The sequence below is a fragment of the Panthera leo genome, chromosome C1 (assembly GCF_018350215.1).
Source record: "Panthera leo isolate Ple1 chromosome C1, P.leo_Ple1_pat1.1, whole genome shotgun sequence".
In the NCBI taxonomy this organism is placed as follows: Eukaryota; Metazoa; Chordata; class Mammalia; order Carnivora; family Felidae; genus Panthera; species Panthera leo.
In genome coordinates, this window is record NC_056686.1 from 151,797,139 (window position 1) to 151,804,644 (window position 7,506).

Below are 7,506 nucleotides of genomic sequence, written 5' to 3' on the forward strand. Positions count from 1 at the left end.
GAACAACTATTACTTGATGAGCTGAGTTGGAACAATTATAAACAAGTGGAAGAAAATCTAGGTTTAAAAGCGCTTTAACTGTAGCTTGGAATGGTATGGTAAGCACCCTGAAGTCAGCACAGCTTTCTGGAATGAAGTATGTCTCTTGGAACAAAAACGTTTCTGTAACTCAAATTCTGTATACCTGCATGTATTATTTTCAATACACACTCTCGATAAAGGGTTCTTGAAGGTATAAGGAACCTTAAATAGTACTATGCAAATGAAAGACTAGAGGGCAATTAGAATATGCAAGTTTGTCATTTCTGCTTTAAAAAGAAATGTCAGAAATATGATATCTGTAACGATCTGACTTCCTGAAAGGAATCCGATTGCAGATAAAGGAGCTTTGCTCTAGAAGCAAGGGACGTATAGCTTGAAAAATATTGATTTATATCGAACACTTAGAATCACATTAAACATCACTCCCCCAGAAATATCAAGTTAATTATTGATAAACACTCTGATGTTACCATCAGGCTCAATAGCCAGGAGCTCAAGTTCTGTTTCTTGGTGACCTTCTACATCAATAGCTATTCAAATGTACAGGTAGCTTCCATTTGAAGTTTTATTTATTTTGCTTTACATTTCACCTCCTTCATAAGAGAGCACAAGGCCATTCTTACCTGCACCGTTCCACAACGGTTACCTGGCACACATTACAAGCACATGGCCTGTGGACCAAATATAGCACACTGCTGTTTCGCTTTGGCTTCCAGGTGTTCGAAATGTGCGGATATCTTTAGGTCTGAATACATTATCCAGTTTGCGACTGTTCTTACCGCTCCCTATTGTTTTTACCCACGTATTTACAATTAACTTATGGATCCTTGTAGACATTTGAGCTGGTAAGCTCTAGCTTAGAGCTTGGACTTCCCCCTGATGCAAGGAATATTATTTATTCCATGCTATTCTTTACTCCACACTGGTCTATCCTTCACTTGACCGGTTTGGTGTAGCACTAAGTTTTTTTCAGGCATTCATTCATTGTTTGTTCAGCTGCTTCTAAATGCCAAGTTCTGTCCTGGGCACTCGTGACAAGGTAGTGCCTGCTGGCGATACATCGTGCCTGCTCTCACAGAGCTTCTATTCCAGCTCAGTGGCGACGAGAGGGGACGTTGACATCAAATAAGTACATTCAAGTGATGACAAGTATTATGTAGAGAAAAATGAAAAGGAAGGAGCTCAAGCATCACAGGGGATGCTACTTTCTACAGGGGACCAGGAATGTTCTCTCTGATGAGGTGGCATCTTAGCACACACCTGAATGAAGTGATAAACACGCAGATATTCGGGACAAGAGCTTTCCAAGCAAACACAGATCTCCTCTTAGAGAAAGCTCTATCTTCACGTAAACATGTGAGAACTTGTACCTCTAGCATACTTTTTGGTTGTCTTAGCTGAGGATCGAAGAAAACTGATAGCGGTTTTATGCTTAATTTCGTCATAATTTCTGTACTTGGTTTTTTTGAAACCGAGTAGAAAATAAATCAGTATTTTTCAAACACTTCTTTCAAGATTGCAACTTGACTCGATGCTTCTGCTATAACTGAAACAATGCCAATAGAATTTAGCTACTCTGGAGGAAAATGTCTATTGAAAAAAAGCTACTTATAGAAAACCCTTTTACCAAAACTCCCAAGGTTACTTTGAACAGTAACAATAATGACTAAAAGACAATGGCACGATGATGTTAAAAAATGATAGGGGCACCTGGGTGGCTCAGTCGGTTAAGCATGTGACTTCAGCTCAGGTCATGATCTCACTCACGGCTTGTAAGTTCGAGCCCCACATCAGGCTCTGTGCTGAAAAATATTGAAGGTATAAGAAAGGCACAGAGCCTGGAGCTCAATTCAGAATCTGTGTCTCCCTCTTTCTCTGCCCCTCCCTTGCTCACGCTCTGTCTCTCTCAAAAATAAACATCAAGACACTGTGATATTGATTTCAGGGTAGACAAATAGACTTCAAAAATGATATATTTCCTTTGTGAGTATTGTTAAAAATAATACAATAAATGAACATTCTATATACTCTCAAAAAAGGGAGTAAGTAATCGTTGTAAATGAATAATTAAGGAAGTAGAATTTTTGTTTTTTTAAAAATAGCAATTATTTTAGAACGTTTACGAGATTTAAGAGATTATCTTCATCAATGTCCTCTTTTGTTTTTTTAAAGTTTTTATTTATTTATTTTTGAGAGAGAGAATGAACGTGTGTGTGTGTGTGTGTGTGTGTGTGTGTGTGTGCAGTTGTGGAGGTGGGGCAGAGAGGAAGAGAGAGAATCCCAAGTGGACTCTGTGCTATGAGCACAGGGACTTCATCTCACAAACCGTGAGCCTCAGGTACTCAATTTCCTTTTGGCCATTAAGAAAACTAAAACACTAGGGAGTACATGGCTTGTCCAAGGACAAGGAGCCATTGATTTGGTCAAGCTGGAACCTGAATTTATGGTTCTTAATTTGTAGACTAGTACCCTTATTCCCTACATACCACATTCTACTAGTGAATTTAAATAAATAAATAAATAAATAAATAAATACTACTATGATACATGTTATTTTTCGGGTTATGGGCTAATCCCCAATGACTGTAAAGAGCTCAACATTTTTTTAGTGTGTCCACCAAGCCTTGCCCTCCGTGACTACAGGAATGTGAGAGCATGTTCTATCAGGAAGGCTGTTTTCCTCAATACTAACACGGCTGTAACTCTCTGAGCCAAACACCCTGAGCCCTGGTTCGTGATTGGGAAGAGCTAGATTAATTTAGGACCTTCACCAATGCTTTAAAAAGGCATCAGTGGGGCCTGTTGGATTAGAAGGATGAGACCTAGGATTCAACACTCATTAGGGTAGAGTCTCAACCCTGTTCTGGATCTTTGCAGATGGCAATCATAGAAAACAGGAAACTAAATATCTGCCAGCTGGCTAGGTTTATGTGAAATCATTGGATTAATCAATCCAGTCTGATCCCCAGCTTGTGTATGTTTATTCATCATTTTACCACTACAAGAACAGCCATCAATGATTTCTTTGCTCATTTTATTTTTAAGTGAAAAACATTTCTAAGAAATAATATCTTGAAATATATTAGCTGAGAGTCAGTTATAAAAATAGCAATATAGAAGTAATTTTAAATAGTTCTTCCAGTTAGTTTGATTTTCAAGAGTAACCTAAAATAATTTAGGCACTTGTTTTGCTTAGCCTAAAATTAAGTTATTGATTCCTAAAAATTCTTACCACCATACAAGATGTTACTGAAATATGCTATATTGTACTATCAACATAATAGCATGTTATTACTCTTTGCACAGTCCCCATGAGTGACGCAAATTGTCCAAGCCATGAGTTTGAATTTCTATATTGTAAACTAAAGGAAATGTACCAGTTGTGGATCTTGGCGTAGGTTCAGCTTAGTTCAACCAACATATATTGAGGCCCTACTAAATCCTAAGCATAGGTAATGAAAATACAATTAAGAAATAAACCTTAACTCAAAGAACTTAGATTTAATTTAGAGTTTCAGTCGGAGGTCAGAGACTCAATAATCCTATATTTGTTTATATTTTATTTAGGTTGCGGTAAATATCATCCATCCAGAACTAATCACACAGCAAAGGCCTTATGCCTTAGGAACAGGTTATGGACCCATACAATCCCAAACATTTGAAGAAAGTGAAACACTATGTTCTGAGGAGGACATTTGGAGGAGAAGGGCTAGTTTGTACATAGTGGGGTGTCAATAAAATTCTGATGATTCAACAGTAACTCAGCTCTTTTGTTTTGGGACCCAAGGAAGATATCTCTCACAGTGAAAAGCCTCCAGCGGTATCAGGAATCTCCATGCTGCTCCCTGCCCAACACATCAGGCCACGAGGTTTTATGCTACCGTCATGGCAAGGGATTCTGACATTCAAGTGCTGCAGAAGAGACTAGGAAGGGAACAGGATTCTGTGCAGTTCTATCAGCAGTGAAATCGGAAGTGCCTGGCAGTTGAATGTAAGAGCCATTTGAAATCAGACATTGCTAATTTGGGAATAGTCTAAACACAAACTTTACAAACATTCATAAGATTCATGTTAAGTTTTAGGGCATACCCTTATCTTCTGTACCAAGCAGAACATTACAACTTGAGATATGACTTATTCTAGAAATTAAACTATAAGAAGAAATAGCCAACTCCCAACTTCTAAAGGGAAATTGTAACATTTACAAAAGTTTAGATTAAAAAACAAAGCTTAGTTTGAATATATTTTTAAAACCAAACAAGCAACAACTTTAAGAAATTCGTAAGACAGTCTCTTAAATTGAAAAATAGGATGGACGAGAGATGAAATATTAAGTAATGTTCTTTTGCTCCAAATAATTTTTTTAAGTATTTGTGGTTTGGGGAAAGAGGCAATAATTGCTTTACTGAAATAATTGCTTTACTTTGTTAAAAATCTGTACATATATATTTTGATATTTCTAAAAGCGATGTATATAATGCATATGATTAGATTCCATTAATAATAAAATCTAAAGGAAATCTACTCAAGTATAAAAGCTTTACACTTGTTTTCTAAATGATAATGTCTTGAAGATTCTGAGTTATGTCAAATATCCTGAAATTGTAGATCAATGATATGAATATTCAATTAACATTTGTGATGATGAGATATGGCCTAACTGTATCCTGCAATAGCACCAGGTGTTTGAACATATATGGACAAAAAATCAGATATAATATAAAATGATATTTAAAGTATTAATATAAATATAATATGAAATAATAGAAAATAGTAAAATTGGAGTCTACAATCCAGTTCGTCCACTTTATTATTATTATTATTATTTTTGCTTAGTTCTTATTTCATATTTATTTTATTTTATTTCAACTCTGCAATCCAGGTAGATGTGGAGGGGAGTAAGGAAAATATGGAACCCATAGAACTCCAGCAACAGCACGAAGATTATAGGATATTTTGAGCGGATGGCGGGGAGGGGGAGGGGTGGTCTTCTGAGCTGTAGAAGGAACGGTCTGGTAGTTAACATAACACAAGTCAAATTTATTAAATTTGTCCACAGTCAGCCCTGGTGATCTTGCTGGTCTTGCCATTCCTGGACCCAAAGCGTTCCATGGCTTCCTTAATATCCACACTGTCTTACACCTTGCCAAAGGCCACGTGCTTGCCCTCCAACCACTCAGTCCTGGCAGATGAAAAATTGGGAACCATTTTTATCGGGTCCAGCATTTGCCATGGACAAGGTGCCAGGACCCGTGTGCTTCAGGATGAAATTCTCATCATCAAATTTCTCCCCATAGGTAGACTTGCCACCAGGGCTCTTAGGGTGTGTAAGGTCACCACCCTGGCACATAAATCCCAGAATAATCCTGTGAAAGCAGGAAGCTTTATAACCCGATCCTTTCTTCCCAGTGCTCAGTGCACAAAAGTTCTCTGCCTTCTTTGGAACTTTGGAAACAGCTAGGAGACTCTGCCCAAGGGGTCACTGTCCAGGACAACGTCTAAGAGCACGGGGGGATTGACCATGGCTGGGCAGCACGGGTGGCGGCAAAGGCAAGGCCCAGTTCCTTCACTTTGAAATTGAAGACCTCGAAGCCAGGTAATTTCTCTCATCCACTTTGACAGAATTATAAAATTCGCTGATGGAACAAAACTCAGCTTTTGCTGATGTTTACCACTAAAATGTGCCACCTCTGATTAGAGTACTGGGGTCCAAGAGTAAACTACTAATTAGTCCATGCTTTACTCAAAAATAATAACATTTTTTTAGAATTTTCTAATAAGAATTTCTTTAAACATAATAAGCGTCAGTGGTAAGAAGTAAGAAACAAGAAGTAAGAGCAAGAAGCTTCTAAAAGAAGGAAAGGAAGGAGAAAGCAGAGGAAAATTTAATCTGCTTCAGTAGTTTGACCAATGCTGGGCCTCTCAAAAATTTAGCTTTGGGTCACTCAATTCAGACATTCTATCCATGATGCTAATTCAGTTAGAAACAATGATGGTCGGTGAGTGGAAAATCCTCAATATTGATTGAGACGGGATTTTTTTGAAGCGTTAAGTTTTATATCTAGTAAACATTGTAGAAGATAAGCTAATTTTGATGTGGGTAGATTGAATTAAAGTCCATAGGGGCTAGTATATTGAAAGAAAAATGAATTACCATATTTTGGAGGTTGTTTTCAGTTGGCAGTGGTGGAATTTGTAGCCACAGCAAAGACCCAGGGTAGGAGGGAGAAAAAGCACGATGTGAGATAGCATCTCCCAAACTAGCCCTATCGCAATAGATTCTGTTTCCAGCCTCTCTCTGACCCCAATGTTACCCTCAAATCCCACTCAGCTTCCATGCCGAGTTTTTTATTCTGCCGCTGTTTTCTCTCTACATAGTTTCTTTCCAAACCAACATCCACGTTCCACTCATCAACCACTGCTTTAGAAAGCTTCAGGCTGGATGGGCAGGCATCAAGTGCTGGCAGGTGGTGTAGCTGTTAGCCAGCCTTGTGTATCACAAGAGATCTGATGCTATCAAATTCCTTTTCCCCCAAAGACTAAAGAGAGCAAGCCTTTGTGAGCATGCAGGAGGGGGATGAAAACAGTTTGTCTCCTGAGCGGCCAGCCTTTGTCATATTACAAATGAAATCACTTTGGAAATTTAGAGAATTAATATCATAATGAAGACGGTAGTACCCATTAGGGTGGTCTAATGTTGCTCTGGAGAAATGTGATGGATGCCCAGTGGCTGCAAACCCTTATTTGCAGAGAGTCACCTCTGCAGTTGCCATTATTAGGAAGATGTCTGAAGCAAAGGATCAGACACAACCATTGCAAGATGAGATAGTGTTTGACTGGTTTCCAGGGAACCGAAGGATACAAGCTTAGTTGTACCTGTCACTATGGCTCCCAGCATTTTTCCCCCTTAATGTCTTTTTTAGCTGTAGGAAGTTTCTCTTTAAAGATTCAGTGCTTTGCTAATGGCATAAAGTGAGTAATGGGGAGCATATAAAAATGTTATATAGATTACAAATGGATTCGGTCTATTTTAAGACAATGTGTGCCAGCCCTAAAGGACAATTTTATTTGGCTTTACTTTTCTCTTGAAAATAAATTTAGCCAAACATTCTGAAATGGACACACCACTGGCATCCTTACGTTCATTTAGTTTTCTATGTAAAATATCACTGGCTTCCCATGGCAATAAACGTGCCTACCCCAAATCTGATCTGCATTTGCTGCTCTTTTCTGCACTAAACCCTAGAATACAATACTTCCGGGAATTACCGTAAAATCTAATTGAATCATCGTTTCTGATACCCAAATGTCTCTACCTCTTGAACTGCTTTCCAGTGACATTGGTATACATAACAGGAAATGAGAGTTTTCCAAAACCCCATCTCAATTCCAGATTAGATGAAAAAGAAGGATAATTTCCCTGAGAAAACTTTGGAATGGTGTAGAAGAAGGGAAAGGCTAAAT

At 38.2% G+C, this 7,506-nt stretch overlaps 1 pseudogene; it reads right to left on the minus strand.

Annotated features, from left to right (window-relative positions):
* Positions 1-5,085: 5,085 nt before the first annotated feature.
* Positions 5,086-5,565, minus strand: LOC122227835 (annotated as a pseudogene).
* Between the last annotated feature and the right edge of the window lie 1,941 nt (positions 5,566-7,506).